This window comes from Sorex fumeus, unplaced genomic scaffold, assembly GCF_029834395.1.
Source record: "Sorex fumeus unplaced genomic scaffold, SorFum_2.1 ptg000018l, whole genome shotgun sequence".
Taxonomy (NCBI): Eukaryota; Metazoa; Chordata; class Mammalia; order Eulipotyphla; family Soricidae; genus Sorex; species Sorex fumeus.
Window position 1 is genome coordinate 22,380,982 of NW_026606075.1, and position 16,904 is coordinate 22,397,885.

Sequence of the window (16,904 nt, forward strand, 5' to 3'; positions counted from 1 at the left end):
ATTAATTGCTAAGTCTGCTAAAACTAATTTCCACAAAGTTTTGGTGACTTAAAACAGTACACATTTATTCTTAGTCTTTTATAGTTGTTAGTAGCTCAAAGTCACCGGAGTATAATCAAGGCACCAGCAGAGTCATGCTCCCCTTAGATGACTCTAATGGAGAGTAGTTTTCTTACCTTTCCGGATTCTGGAGCTGCATTCTTCTTTTCATGACTATGGCTTCTTCCTCCCTCTTCCAAACCAGCATTCTTGTATCTGATGCCATTTCTCTCTCTCTTCTTTGTCACATCACTCTCTTCTCACTCATTAGAACATTTGCGAATATATTTGGGACTCACCTAGATAAGCCAGAAGAATCTCCCATCGCAAGATCTTTAGCTTAATGCTATCTGCAAAATCCTTGTTGTAATATACCTTCCATGGGTTCTGGCTTTAGGACTTAGATATTTTTGAGGGTTATGATTAAAACTTCTTCTGCTGTGTAAAGGAAATACAACAGATCTTACCTTTCAGATGTTAGAATTTTAAAACTGCAGTCCTACATTTAAAACAGTCTATCAGTTTCTTGAAATATTCTGTCAGTCTATCCTTTTCTGACAACCATGTAGTTTTATGTAGTAAACTAAATAAATATTCCTAAATATATTTACCTCACAAATACATAGTTGTGAAGAGTCTCAGGAAAGACTTTAAGAGTGGCATTATTTAAAAATTATTAATAAGAACTTTCCAAAATAGTTTATATAAGTCATTTGTTTTTACAAACTTGTTTTTGTGGCATCTAATCGTACTGTGAGTCGAGTGGGAATGCATGTGTAGGAATCTTATAATGGGTTCTGAAATCTTGAAAGATACATATAACTTCCTTGCAAGTATAACAAGTTAGAAAATTGCATTTGAAAAACTGACCTGAGGACTGGACAAATAGTATAGGAGTTAAGGCACTTGCTTTGCATGTACCTGATTCTGGTTTGATCCATGATATCATATATGGTCCCCAAGTACTACCAGGAGTGACCCCTGAGCACAGAGCCAGATAAAACCCTAAGCACTGCCAGACCCCCCCAAACAAATAAAGAGTGACTTAAAATAATCTTTCTGAAGCAATTTCTTTTTAGTTAGTGAATATTATATAATTACCTAGTTTTAAATATAATGCTGAAAGAATTAAATTCTTATTTTTAATTATAAAGTAAACATTTTGTCATTAAAAAACCAAATAGAAATAGGAAAAACAAGGAAATCAGAAGGTTTTTTGCACATAGAAAGCTCCTATTTCTTTTTAGAAATGCCATGTGTGATGAACTCTAACCAGTGCCTGTGATAGTTCTTGGGACTGCGGAAATGGCTCAGTAGACCAAGCATATGCTTTGCATGCAGGAGACCTGGGTTTGATTCCTGTCACTACTTGGTCACCCGAGCACCTCTGGAATGGCACTTTGGCACTGTGCTGGGAGTAGTCTCTGAGCACTGCTAAGCGTGTCCCCCAAATAAACAAAACACAGCTTCCAGTTTCAAAGACCAATGCTTTCACCTTGCACATATACTGTTCTTGTTATTTTTATTTTATTCTGTTACAGAACTGAAATAATTTCATCAAAATGGAAGTCAGTTACCTTTTCTTGCAGAAGGAAAGCTCAGGGACCATAATAATTGGCATGACTAAAAAGTTTGGGGATTCTTCCAATCCATACTATCATACTAATGAAATATAATATTGCAAACTGTTTTTGGAATGTATATGAAAGGTACTAAAAAGCTTTCAGTAAGTGAAAACTTTTTTTTCTGAAAATTGAGAGAATCAGAAATTTGTTTTCTGATATAAATATGGGGAAGAATATAAATATTCTCTAAAATTCATTTTAGAGAATTTAGAATAGTTGACAGGTTCCATATAAAAATATTTTTTGATAATTCTGTCAGACTATCATAGTAGGAAAAATGAATGTATAATGGGAATAGGATGGTGTTAGTTTTGTGAAGTGTTAAGAGTTTAGCTGGTAAATTACCATTTATTTTGCATTTTTCATCGTCTAGCCATACTTGACTTTGATATAATGATTTTTTATTAACATGATTATGTGATTATATTTTCTGATTATATGAGTTGCTCTTGTTGCTGTTTATTTAGTAACTTTGTTAACACACTGATTTTTCTTGAGGAATTAATATTTTTTTTTGATGTCACAGAACATTGAGTTAAGACTCTAGAATTTTTTTTCAAATGATTGGAGACAGTTTTTTTTTTTTTTAAGTTTATATTTCGTGTGTTTTTTATTTCCTTGATTCTTAAGAGCTATCTGATTTTAGAATTTTATTTTTTTTTCCCCTTTATTTTATTTTATTTTTTTTAAAGTTGTAGATTTACAATTTTTTGTGCTTTGGTTTCAATTATACAATGATCAGATACCCATCCCTCCACCAGTGCCCATTTTCCACCACCATGGATAATATCCCTCCCACCCCCATCCCCCCATCCCCCCGTCTCTGTGGCAGGGCAATCCCCTGTGTTCTCTCTCTCCTTTTGGGTGTTGTGGTCTGCAAAAGAGGCATTGAGTGGCAAACATGTTCAGTCCATAGTCTACTTTCAACATGCATCTCCCCTCCTGGGAGGATCCTCCAAACATCCTTTATTTGGTGCTCCCTTCTCTATCTGAATAGCCCTTTCCTCTAGGATACCCGGCTGGCCTCTAAGTTATGGAGTAATCCTCCTGGTGCTGATCTCAGCTATTCTTGGGTATTAATCTCATACTTTGTTACTTTATATCCCCCAGATGAATGCAATCTTTCTATGTCTATCCCTCTCTTTCTGACTCATTTCGCTTAGCATGATACTTTCCATATTGTACCACTTGTATGTAAATTTCATGACTTCATCTTTTCTAAGAGCTACATAGTACTCCATTGTGTAGATGTACCAAAGTTTCTTTAACCAGTCATCTGTTCTTGGGCATTCAGGTTTCTTCCAGTTTCTGGCTATTGTAAAGAGTGCTGCAATGAACAAACAAGTGCAGATGTCACTTCGACTATACATTTTTGCCTCTCTGGGATATATTCCCAGGAGTGGTATTGCTGGGTCAAATGGGAGCTCAATTTCTAATTTTTTGAGAATCGTCCATACTGTTTTCCAGAAGGGCTGAACCAGTGGACATTCCCACCAACAGTGAAGGAGTGTCCCTTTCTCGCCACATCCACGCCAGCATCGGTTGCTTTTGTTCTTTTGAATGTGGGCCAGTCTCTGAGGTGTGAGATGGTATCTCATTGTGGTTTTGATCTGCATCTCCCTGATGATTAATGATGTAGAGCATTTTCTCATGTGATTTTTGGAGACAGTTTTTGACTGGGAAAGATCTAAGGGTCCACATTACCACTTTACACTTTAGAGTATGACTCTTCTAGAATTGATGAGAACTGGTTCCTGAATGGTCACCAAAATTTGTATGAAGTTGTGGTATTTATTACCCATTTACAAATATTGTGGAATGACTGCCAAACAAAACCTTTGATAAAACTAATATGTTTCTGTTTATCAGCTAACATTTGTCTAGTTATTCTTGTTTGGTTTTCTTTTTTCTTTTTTTTTTTTTTTGCCTAGATAAACTTTTTTTTTATTATTTATTTATTGAATCGAACAAGGCAGAGTCTCCTACCCTGTGCCTGACTGTCTGCACCAGGGCCCAACAGCTGAAGACCTCCGGGCCCCAGCCAAGGCCATGCTGGGACCACTCTCCACACACTTGGATGAGCCTCACGCATAAAAGAACTGGCAGAGGAACCCAGGTGTGTGGGACCCGGGGCTGAGATCTCCAAGCCTGCACGGTTTGGGACTGGACCTGCCAGTAGCTAGACAGTTACACCCACCAACTGCCGTGTAACCCCAACAACGGCCAGGATCCAGAGATTATCACACTCAGCTCCCAGAAGACATCTTATCATCTCATTCCTACTTTGGACAAACTGGCAGGCTACCGAATGTAACCTGCCCACACGGCAGAGTCTGGCAAACTCCCCGTGGCATATTCAGGTTTAAGTCTCCGTCATACAATTATCAAACACCCATCCCTTTACTAGTGCATATTTTCCACCACCAAGAACCCCAGCATACCCTCCATCCCACCCCTCCCCATGCCTGTGAGGCAGATGATTTCCACTTAACTCTCGCTCTACTTTGATTACATTCATTATTTTGACAAAAGAGACACCATTGTTATTTGGAATTGTCCCCCAATAATCAAATCTGCTGAAAAGGCATCGTGAAATAATTTATTTTGTATTGCTGGTTATGAAGAGCATATGATGTGGCACAGCCTTGATAGTGGCCACGCAATTTTGGATTTCTGATATTTTATTAATTAAGTATGGAGGGCTTTCTGCCAAAAGCCGCATAGTTCGAGATTGGTATGTGTGCCTCTGGATCCATGGCTGTGCTGGAGAGCTGCTTGTGGTGGGCAACTCGTGGTCTCGGCGGGGCAAGAAGGACGTGCCGGTTTCGCCCCCATCTCATGAGGCCGCAGTTGCCCCGTCACTGCTGGCTCATACCTGGCTGTCCAATAAGCTCTGAATAAGCCACCTTGCAGGGAGGGGACGGGGGGGGGGGGGAGGTGGAAGAGACAGACACTCTTTCCCTGGGGGGGCGGGGGTCGCAGCGCTGTAGCTTAATGCATAGTCCATTCACATTTCTGCCAAAAGCTGCTGGGTTCTGAATTAGGTTCATGTGCCTCTGGGTCCATGGCCCAGCCAGAGAGCCACTCTTTGGGGGGCTTTTGTTTGGTTTTCAAACCATTGTCATCCTTCTTGCTATTAGCTACAGAACCAGTTAGCAGACATTTTCTAGTTTTAGACAATTGATTTTCTTTGTTTTAAGATTTTCTTTCTTTCTTTCCTTCCTTCCTTCCTTCCTTCCTTCCTTCCTTCCTTCCTTCCTTCCTTCTTCTTCCTCCCTCCCTCCCTCTCTTCCTTCCTTCCTTCCTTCCTTCCTTCCTTCCTTCCTTCCTTCCTTCCTTCCTTCCTTCCTTCCTTCCTTCCTTCTTTCTTTTTTGTGTGTATGGAGGCCAGGGATTAGGTTGGTGCCACACCCAGCAATGCTCAGAGGCTGTTCCTGACTTGACTCAGGGATAAATTCTGGTGGTGCTGGTTTGGGCAGTGGGGGTGGGAGGCAGGGAAGGAGGCAGGGACACATTTATGGTGCTGGGAATCAAACCAAGGTTGTCGGCTGCATGCAAGGTAAGCATCTTACCTCTTGTAGATTTTTTTCTGGCCCCAGTAATTGACTTTTGTGAGAGTTGATTAATTTTTAGGGCCCTTACTATTTCCCAACAAGCTGGGTACATGCTTCCATGTGGGTGGCACAGGTTTGATCTCCAGCACAGCATGGCCTCCAAGAACCATGGAGTGCTACCCCAAGCTGGGTACAGCTCTAGACCCCCCTAAGCACTGCTTGAGAGGTCCTCCTTCCCACGAAAGAAAAAAAAACAACTATAGACAAAATGATGATGAATTCAAGTAGGGTGTGGCCCCCCCAAAAACAAAAAGTTGAGATTTTGAGATCCCTTAAGATAAACTTACAGGTTTGTGATTTAGTCCATTATAGGTTACTAGTTTCGTAGAGTAGGTATTATTACATATCATAAGTAGAATTTTGAACAATTTAGGTGAAAAAGCTTGTATCTGTAGAGATTTATAGGAAGTAGTATAGAGGCTAGAGAATTCTCAAATATATATTACCTAGATGAATTCATCACTTTGTCTATAGTTTTTTTTTTCTTTTGTAGGAAGGAGGACTCTCAAGCAGTGCTTAGGGGGATCTAGAGCTGTACCCAGTGCTATGCAGCCAATAAGTCCACGTAGTTAAGCGCTCAGCCCTGGCAGTGTAGTGCTGAGCGTCAGGGATTGCATTTGGGACCCTGAGCCCCTAGGCATGTGCAGCAGCCCTTTGAGCTATCCCTCAGTTCAAAATTATTATAAGACTGTATCTTTCCCCTTCCTTCCTCCCTTGCATCCTCCCTCGCTCCCATCCTTCTTCCCATCCTTCCTCCATACTCCCATCCTCCTTACCTCCTTCTTTCCCCCTCTCTTCTCCTCCCTCCCTTTCTCCCTTCTTCTCTTTCTCCTTTTCCCTTTTTTGATTTGGGGACCTCACCGGGCAGTGCTCAGGGATCATTCCTGGTATTGGACCCAGGCTGACCACATACAAGTCCAACACCTTAGTCACCACTATACTATCTTTCCTGGATACACATGGATGTCAGTGTGACGGCTGGACTGCTCAGCCAGCGCTCTGGTCTGGGAAGGAGGTTGGGTTTCTGATGTGCAGCCAGAATCGAGATGTCTTGGCAGAAGGTCTTGAGTCCTTACTTTAAGGACTTTCGCTTTTATTTTGAGTAAGATGGGAAGCCATGTTGAACGATAATCCACTGGATATAGGTATTACCACTCTGTGGGTTTTCTTTTTTTAAGTTTTGCTTTAGGGATCATACCTAGCAGTACTGACAGCTACTTCTGGCTCTGTGCTCTGTAACTTACTTGTAGCACTGCTCAGGGGACCAGTTGTTGCTGAGGATTGAACTCAAGCTTCCCACATGCCTCATATCCTCAGCTTATCGAGCTATCTCGCTGGCCCCTTTGTGATGCTGTTTTAAAACTCTATATTATGAAATTAGGTCGTCTCCCACATGGTCTAGTGGTTAGGATTCCTGGTTTTCACCCAGGTGGCCCGGGTTCGACTCCCGGTATGGGAACGCCAGACTTTTGGCTGGAGTGATAGCATGGCGGTAGGGCATTTGCCTTGCCCATGGCCGCCTGGTCGAGCCGGGTTTGATTCCTCCGCCTCTCTCGGAGAATCTGGCAAGCTACTGAGAGTATCTCGCCCGCACGCCAAAGCCTGGCAAGCTCCCCGTGACGTATTCAATATGCCAAACACAGTAACAACAAGTCTCACAATGGAGACATTACTGGGCCTGCTCGAGCAAATCAGTGAACAACGGGAGGACAGTGTTACAGTGCTGGACATAAAAAATGTGGAAATCACACATTCCTTCCTATATCACCATCATTCTGCCCACTCTAGTAGCCATTGGCATTTCATCTTCCTTGCTTTTTCCTGCATATTCGAGGCATGCAGGGAGCCTGAGTTCAGTTCCTGGCACCACATGGTGGCTTTCTCCTCTAATAGTTTGGTGCTGCGTTGGTTTACTCTGTTTTTCTTATTGGAAGAAGAGGCAGGACAATAGCTGAATTAAGTATATTCTTATCATTTTTCCCTTGCATAACAACACAATTATAGAAAAAAACCCATTAAGTTGTAGAACCAGAGAAATAGCTTAAGAAGAACATGCTTTGCATGCAGTATGCTTGTATTCAGTCCCTGGTACCATATAGTTCTCTGAGTACCACTTGGAGCCCAAGTCCTAAGCTGGGAGTCACCCCTGAATGACCACTTGGTGTATTTCAAAAACAACCCTCTGCACAAAGCCCTCCAAACATCAAATTATCGTATATTGTCACTGATTTGTAAATATTTAATTTTATGGTATTGGACATTATGTTACTATTTTACAGCTTTGTTTTTTTAACGTCTACATAGGATTTTATTTTATGGGTATAACATTATTTGATGTTGCATTGTCATTATTGGACATTTTAATTTGCAACTAAAAACTAGAGATCACCTCCAGTAGTGCTTGTGGGACCTGGGGCCAGTTCTAGCAATATTTATCTTGATGGTACAGATCCAATGGTGGTGGTGCCCAGGGAGCACCAGGGTTATCCCCTGGCAGTGCTGGGTGTCAAACTGAGAGAGTTGCCTGTGCCATGACCACTCTGCCTCTTGAGCCATCTCCCACCTGCTGTTTACAAACTTTTAAGTCGTGCAAACCATGGTTCTAGATCCTCATACCTATGTACCTGTGTGTGTCCATGATTATTTTCTTAAGATAAGTTTCTAGAATGGAATTACTGTGTCAAAGGATATGCACAAAATTTTAATGGCTTTTGATATGCATTGTCAAAGTGTTTTCTAAAAGATTTTATTAATTTATAGACCCACAAGCTATTTCTGAAAGTGTCAGATTTCCTTAAACTCTCATGAATATTGAATTCTGTCCTTTGAAAAAAGCTTTTCTATTTTGACAGGTAAAGAGTGGTAATTTATGGTTTTAATTTGTAGTTTTTTGATTTTTAGTGAAATTGAATTCCATTTCGGTTTTTATTTAAAACTATGCTTATTCATAACTAATGTTAGCTGTGTTATTAGATAAGACACTTGGAACCTATGTTTTCACACTGTGAAATGGGTGTTGTATATTTGCCTCATAGGAACTTCATGAAGGATAGAAGGATATTGTATTTTTGGGTTTTTGAACATTTTGATCATGATCTTACAGTTAGAAAAAAAAATCTTACATTGTAACAGGCATATCTAACTAGATAGCCAAAAATTTCAAGGAGTAACATATATATATATATATCTCCTTACCAACTGTGATCGAACTTGGGTCGGCCAGGTTGGCTGTGTGCAAGGGCATTTGCCTTGCACGCAGCCAACCTGGCCGACCCGAGTTCGATTCCTCCGGCCCTCTCGGAGAGCCCGGCAAGCTACCGAGAGTATCTCGCCCGCACGGCAGAGCCTGGCAAGCTCCCCGTGACGTATTCGATATGCCAGACACAGTAACAACAAAGTCTCCAATGGAGACGTTACTGGGCCCGCTCGAGCAAATCGATGATCAACGGGAGGGCCTTTACTTTACTTTACTTACTTACCAACTGTGATATGCTCAGTGTTTTATATTCTCAATTTTAAAATTCCCACTGACCTCATGGGTTATGATTTAATCCTTGCAAATACTACTATTAACTCTGGAGTTATTGTATCTTGTTAGGTACTTTTCCGTATCTATAGTGGTTATCTCTTCCAGGTCCATCAGAACTCAGTTTCTTTTGTACTCTATTAAAATTCACTTTTAGAAAAACCAAACAGGAAAAGGATCCCAAATCTAGCTTGTCTTTCTATATCAAATTTTTTTGGTCAGCAAAATTGTTAGGAAATGTTTTTGTGGGGAAATGTTTTTGTGGAGGTCAGAGAGATGGGGTAGCTCAGCGACTGAGCATACAGCCTTTCCATATCGGAGCTATGGGTTTGAACTCTGGTACCACGTGATCTACTGAGCATTGTCAAGAGGGACCCTCAGGTATGTCGCCTTGGAGTAAAACTGCCACATATAATAGCAAACTCTGGAATTAGAACATGACGTCTGACGAAAGAGTTTTGTTTATAATTATTACTTGAAAACTGGACATAAAAGGAAAACATCACATTCAGGTATATTTATTATAGCTCTTTAATCGTCAAAGGCAACAGAACCCAAGAACTGGTCTACAGAACTGAGCTTACCAGGGAGGGGGCTGGGAGGAGGGGAGGGGCCATGGGACATTGGTGGAGGGAAGCGGACACTATGGAGGGTGTGGGGTTGGGACATTAGGCACATAAAACCCTATTATTAACAGTATTGTAAATCATGGGGCCTTAAATAGTACAGCCACTTAATATGGAAAAAAAAATAAATAAAGCCCAGTATTTAGAGAAACTGTGAGAAGCCTGGAGCAGCCGTACCAAAATACCAGATGTTGCTAATTGGAAGACATAATTATACTACTTCTGAGGCCCACTCAGGAAGGAGTTAGATAGATTTAGTCTAACTGTTGTGATAGAATTATTAGCTGTGAAAGAAGATAGCTTGGCCAGGTTACAGTAAGTCAGTTTGGGGGCTAGGAGATGTGCAGAGGTTAGGGTGTGTGCCTTGTACACCCAGCAGTGCTCTGGACTTACTAACTTGTGGCTCTATGCTGAGAGCTCACTGCTGCCAATTCTCAGGGGACCATATTCAGGGCCGGGTATTGAACTGGAACCAACCATGTAAAAGATAAGTGCCATAACCCTTGTACTATCTCTCTGGGCCTACATTTCACTGATGCCCAAATGTGAAAGTACTCAATCTGTGTATCAGTTTTATAAAATAGATTCCTGTATTCAAGTTGTTTCATAATGCTTAACTTAGCAACTGACTTGGATATTAATAAGATTGTGTTTTCAGTTAATCACGGTCATGGTCCTCCCGTTATTCATCGATTTGCTCCAGCGGGCCCAGTAACGTCTCCATTGGAGACTTTGTTGTTACTGTGTCTGGCATATCGAATATGTCATGGGGAGCTTGCCAGGCTCTGCCGTGCGGGCGAGATACTCTCGGTAGCTTGCCGGGCTCTCCGAGAGGGGCGGAGGAATCGGACCCGGGTTGGCCATGTTGGCTGTGTGCAAGGCAAACGCCCTACCGCTGTGCTATCGCTCTCAGTTAATACTAGTCATATATTTGATTTATGGGGAAAGCACACCTAGCAATGCTGCTCAGGCTGCTCTGGTACCCTGTCAAGGGCAGCTCTCAGTGGTTCCAGGGTTTGAATCTGGGGCTCCTACATGCAAAGTATGTTTTCCAGTCCTCTTGACTATGATATAGTCATAGTTACATGCATAGTTGCTCCCCCTGGCTAATGCAGTTCAGATTAGTCTGGGCTTTGACATAGTAGTTAAAATAAATGGTCTACATATACATAAAAAGTGGGACTTAGCTCAGATAACTGAGTGTCAGTTTATTTTTTAAAATATGCTTGCTATGTTTTTGGTTCATCACTAGATGGAGTTCTTGCAGTGCAGCACCATGTCGGGGAGCATTAGAATAATCTTTGCTTTCCTCAAAGTAAACAGGTTTTTTTTTCCCCCTTCAGTTTTTGTGCCATACTCGGCAATACTCAGGGGTTACTCCTGGCTCTGAGCTCAGGAATCAATCATTCCTGGTAGGGTTGAGGGATCATATGGGATACTGGGGATGGAACCCTGGTTGACCATGTGCAAGGTAAGTGACTTACCTGCCTACTGTCTCTTCACACCCCCGAAGTAACCAACTTTTGAAGAAGAATATTTGAAATATAAACTGTCAGTTATGGGACACAGCATAGCAATAACAATACTTAGTTGCTAATGTGCAGTCCTGGTTTTTGAGTGGCGTCCAAACAATTTCATTAAGATGGTTTTTCCACACTTGTGTGGAGGATTGAAAGGGGAGGAGTTAAACTTTTTCCCTGATGATTCAGTAGAATTACAATGATTAGCTTTTGTAGGATGGTTCTTTTCAGGAAATTCCAGGGCTTGAGTTCCAGCTTGTCTGAAGACATGCTCACTGTCTCATAGTGTCACTGAGAGCAAATTCTTCAGACATGACTTAAGAAGTTAATGGCCATTATTACTGTTTATCCTCTCCTTATCTTATCCCTACCCATGTTTTAAGACGTATTGTTCAAGTACTTTCTCCACTTCAGACTTTAAAAACCGTGCTGAAGTTTTGTCTTGTTGTGTATTTACTTCTAATCAAAGAGGGCATTTTCATTGGGAAGTGAAAATCATCTTTTGTGCCTCAGGTTCAGTGCCGCAGTTAGGCATATTTGGATTTCAGTTTCTTTCCTACTCTCCGTTTATTCCTCCTTATGGATAGTAGGAACTCTCTAATGCCAAGTACTATTAATCCCGTGATATAGTTGTCTTTGTTATTAAAATTTATCTGTTTTTTGGCATTCCTCAAAAGTAGCTCCAAAACCATTTTTTCTTTAGTTTCAATTGTTACAAAATATTGTTTAAGAAAATCTGTTAGGACCTGATTGAGGTTAAAAGATTAAACACAATTTCAAATTTTATGAAGACAAGAACTAACTCCCTATCTCTTTCTTCCTTCATCCCTTCCTATCTTCAGAGACAACTACTTTCTAAAATAGCAATTTTGGGGCTGGAGAGATAGCACAGCGGGTAGGGCGTTTGCCTTGCACGCGGCCGACCCAGGTTCGATTCCCAGCATCCCATATGGTCCCCTGAGCACCGCCAGGAGTAACTCCTGAGTGCAGAGCCAGGAGTAACCCCTGTGCATCGCCAGGTGTGACCCAAAAAGCAAAAAAAAAAAAAAATAGCAATTTTTATTTCTCTTGGTGGTTGTTCCATATCTCCGATATGTTTAATGTGTTTTTATACTACTATTTTTGATTAAAATCTCTGGCTACTAAATTCTTATAGTAGAATGTCTATTGATCATGCATTTTTTTCTTTCTACACATCTCAGTGAAGTTAATCTTACAAATTTTTCTGTTTCTTCCTTTGTGTATTGGGGATAGAGGGGACACATCTAGCAGTGCTCAGGGACTACTCCCAGCTCAGTGCTCGCCCCAGGTGATCTGGGAATGGACCAGGTCTCTCCTGCATGTAAAGCAGGCACTCCAGCCCTGAGCTAAGTCATCTCTCTGGTAGTCTGTTTCTTCTGTTTTAAATAGTATCTGCCAAATTGATGTACTCAGGTTTTGTGTATTGTGTGCACGCTCTGGGGTTTTATTGTTAAATTAATGAATAGCCCTGTGTAGGGAACCAGGACTTCTGAAATACCATGAATCACATTTTATGGGAGGATGCTTTATTACAGAGTTTATTACATGTAGACTTTTCAGTTATCATTTGTGTAATCCTTTAAGTTAAAATTGCTGGAAAGAATTGGAAAACTTTTTAAAAAATCATATTAGAAATCTATATTGATTTGATTTAGTGACATAATTAAGGAACTTTCAATTATCTTTATCATTCATCTGTTATTTTCAGCATGCCAGTATCTGTTTTGTTCTCAGACTAGCTACTCTCCACAGAAAGATGTTTTTTTCAGGTTCAAAGATCACTGAAAACATCGCTTTTTGTGTGTATATCTGTGAATGCACCCAGAATCTTTCAGCAGTCCTTCCTTGCTCATTGAGTAGAATGGTCTCAGAAATCCATTCTGACTTCATTTATTATTATTATTATTATTATTATTGTTATTATTACTATTATTGGGCTGGAGCGATAGCACAGCGGGTAGGGCGTCTGCCTTGCACGCAGCCAACATGGCCGACCTGAGTTCGATTCCTCTGCCCCTCTCGGAGAGCCCGGCAAGCTACCGAGAGTATTCGATATGCCAGACACAGTAACAACAAAGTCTCCAATGGAGACGTTACTGGACCCGCTCGAGCAAATCGATGATCAACGGGAGGGCCTTTACTTTACTTTACTTTACTTTACTTTACTTTATTATTATTATTGGGTTGGAGCGATAGCACAGTGGTAGGGCTTTTGCCTTGCATGTAGCCAGCCTGGCTGAGCCAGGTTTGATTCCTCTGTCCCTCTCGGAGAGCCCGGCAAGCTACTGAGAGTATCTCGCCTATACAGCAAAGCCTGGCAAGCTACCCATGACGTATTCAATATGCCAAACACAGTAACAACAAGTTTCAAAATGGAGACATTACTGGGCCTGCTCGAGCAAATCGATGAACAACAGGAGGACAGTGCTAAAATAATTATTATTAAATTTTTATCAAATCACTGTGAGATACACAGTAACAAAGTTGTTTGTAATTGGGTTGCAGTCATACAATGTTCCCACACCTATCTCTTTTCCAGTGTACATTTCCCCCCCCCCCAGTAGAGTCCCCAATTTCCCTCCTGCTCCCTCGCCCATCCCTGCCTGCCCCTATGTAAGGCACTTTCTCTCTCACTCTCTCTCTCTCTCTCTCTCTCTCTCCCCCCCCCCTCCCTCTCCCTCTCTCCTTCTCACACTCCCTCTCTCTCCCCTCCCCCCGCCCTCCTCTGGCCATTATGTTTGCCATATAGGTACTGAAAGATTATCATGTTTGTCCCTTTACCTACGTCCAGAGTGATCATTTCCAACTATCATTGTCATAGAGTAATGACACCACTAATGATAAACTGACTTCTGACCAGAAGAATGAAATTGTTATTTATCTGAGCAAAGCTCTCAGTTATATGGAGGGTAGAACATCAAACAGTATCTGAGGTGAGGTAGAGGGAGAGAGGAGGAAAAGTTGGTGGGTCGTTAGACCAAAATGTAAGTTTTAGACCTTAGTGGAAAGTATCCACCTTATTTTTTATACTTCTGTCAGACCACCAAAAAAAAAAAAAACACTAGAAAGTCACAATTGTTTGAAACTGTGATTTCTTCTATCTCTTTTGCTATAGTATTTGATTATATTTAAAAGATATTTAAAAGGTCTAAAAAGTATCTATCAGTAAAATACCCATTGTTCATGATTGGGTTTCAGTCATAATGTTCCAACACCTGTCTGTCCACCAGTGTACATTTCCCACAAGCAATGTCCCCAGTTTCCCTTGCCTCTTGGCAGGTACTTTTTATTTTGCTTTAGTTTTTTTGCAGTGGGGTGTGTGGGGGTGGAGGGTTGGGCTTTTGGGCCATGCTGAGTTAGTTCTAGGAGTTATTCCTGGCTCTGCACTGAGGCATTACTCCTAGAAGTACTTGGGAGACCGTTTGGAATGCTGGGGATTGAACCCAGGTTGATCACATGCAAGGCAAATGCCCTACCTGCTATACTGTCGCTCCATACCCTGCTTTAGTTTTGTGATTCTCATTTCTTATTAGACAGCTGAGAGTTAAATGTAATTGTTCATTATATCCACTCTAATGTACTTGAATAAGATTTATTTTAAAAACAATCCTGATTTTTTACTACATTTCTCTCAGTGTTATATTTACATATTTTTCAATTTGTCACATCCATATCGTATTCAGAGTCCATCACTATAACTTTGATACTATTCATCTATTAACTAACTGCAACTGAAATTATTTTGTGAACCAGTTGGAAGATATTCCAATAAAGCTTTTCTTACAGCAGTAAGGGCATTTGGTCTACTTACAGTCCTGACTATTGGTGTAAGAGACTGCACAGTAGATGGTTCACTAGGAAAGTGTGTGTGGATTTAGTTTTATTTCCTGGAGCTACTTTTAGCTATTTTATGCCAAAATCTTTTTTTAAAAAAAATTGATTTTTAGATTGATACTTAATTTTTTAGAATTGCTTTGAGTACTGGTAGCAAATATATTCGATATAAAACTGTAGCATTACTGAATAAGGCCTCCATTTTATATTATGTCTTCTGTGTACATTTTCTTTTCTTTCATTTCTGCTTTCTGGGCCACACATTGGCGTTGCTCCAGACTTACTCCTGGTTCTGCACCTAGGGATCATTCCTGGCAGACTCGGGGACCATATGTGGTGCTGGGCATTGAACCGGGTGTGACTGTTCAAGGCAAGCTCCCTACTTGCTGTGCCATTGTTCTGGTCCTCTGTACATTTTCTAGTGGCTAATGTTAATAAATATGGGAGACTACATGGACCAGTTTTCAGTGCGACATTTACCTCAAAATTTATCTTGCTTCTCATATTGTGTTTATAAATATAAATCCATGAAAATGTTAATGTGGCACATGAGAAAAACTGGGGTCATATTTTCAATTGCTGGGTTGCTCACAGTTAAATGAGTATCTTTGGACTTCTCAGAACCTTTCGTATGAGTTATGCATTAGAAATATTTCAGAGTTGGTCATAACTTTTTGGAGTGTTTAAACATAGAACATTCATATCTTGTGTTCCATGGAATGTATTTTGGGAAATATAAGCATTTTATGAGTATGATATTTGTATGAATTGTTGTAGAAGTAGTGTGTCTGACTTTCATGAGTACCATCTAGTTTATTTGAAAAAGTATTAACTTTTTAACAGTTTATTACATGGCACAATCAATTTGAACTGCTTTACAGATCTTTTACAGAAGAGCTTTAAGATTTCAGATACAGCTCTTTGCTGCTGTTTCTGCAACTTTTCTCTAAAATGAAATTTATCTACTTTTAAAAATTTTTTTATTTTATTTTTTTAATAATTTATTTTTTAAATAATTTATTTTACTTTTTTTTTAAAAGCATCTTTAACAGATGAGAGATGAAATCTCTTGATTTTCTAAAATTTCACTTTGGTCTGATTTTCTTTACTGGACTATAAAACTAATGTTAAATTCTTTTCACAGCTGCTTTGCATTCAAAGCCTAAAATTGACCTAAATCAAGCTCATACTCTCTCACTCCATTCATTCCTCCTATCTCAGATGTCCCTTTTGGTTTCTCATCCTGACCATTGGCACTATCGTTTTCTTTTTCTTTTACTTTTTTTTTTTTTGTATTCACTCAAACCAAAAACCCAGGAGATTCAAAGCCCTACTTTATCTCCTTCATTAGGATTTCTCAACCATGACACCATTGACATTTATGGCTGGATAACTCTTTGTTTTGGAAGGTTGGCCTGTCGCATTACAAATGTGTAGCAACATCCCTGGCTTCTAGCCAGTAGATGCCAATTACTAACTCCCTCAGTTATGAATATTATATTTCCAGCCTTTGTGAAATGTCCCCGAGGGAACAGATCATCCCTTAGAGTTGGTGCTCTGCATGCAGTCTATTAATGTTATTGATTTGACTTTTTAGATTGACCTTTATCCTCCTTACAACATCTTCTACTTCCTAACCTCCTATGTCTTTTTACTTTTTTTTTTTTATTGTATTTGGATTGTTGTCCCCAAAATGTTACGTCTAAAACCGATATTTTTTTGGGTTATGTTTTTAGGACCATACCCAGCAGTGCTCAGGGGCTGCACCAGCTGGGCCTCTGGTGGTGGTCTGAGGACCATGCAGTACAAGGGATTAAACCAGGCAGTGCCAAAGGATTGAACCTGGGCCTCTTCCATGCAAATCATGTGTTGTGTTCTATCCCACTGAGTTCTCTCTCTTGCCTCTTGGATTCTTTAGTAGAAGTCTGACTAGCCCCCAATGGTGTTTCCTTTTGATGTACCACCTTCAGGGCTGCCAAATCCATGATTCTAGATTGCTCTTCCTGAAATGAATTTCTCAATAGCTTTCAGCAGTGATGCTCTTGATGAACTGATAATCTCTTTATCTCCTCTATCTTAGAAGAGTGAGGATTTGTACA

General features: G+C 40.4%; 1 protein-coding gene and 1 non-coding gene across 3 annotated transcripts in view; both read left to right on the forward strand.

Moving 5' to 3' along the window:
- The window catches only part of HOMER1 (homer scaffold protein 1), a 136,892-nt gene that overhangs the window by 26,752 nt on the left and 93,236 nt on the right, over positions 1-16,904 (forward strand). The gene's annotated exons all lie outside the window — the stretch shown is intronic.
- TRNAE-UUC (transfer RNA glutamic acid (anticodon UUC)) lies at positions 6,666-6,737 on the forward strand. Its single transcript has one exon. It is a non-coding gene; the product is annotated as a tRNA-Glu (tRNA).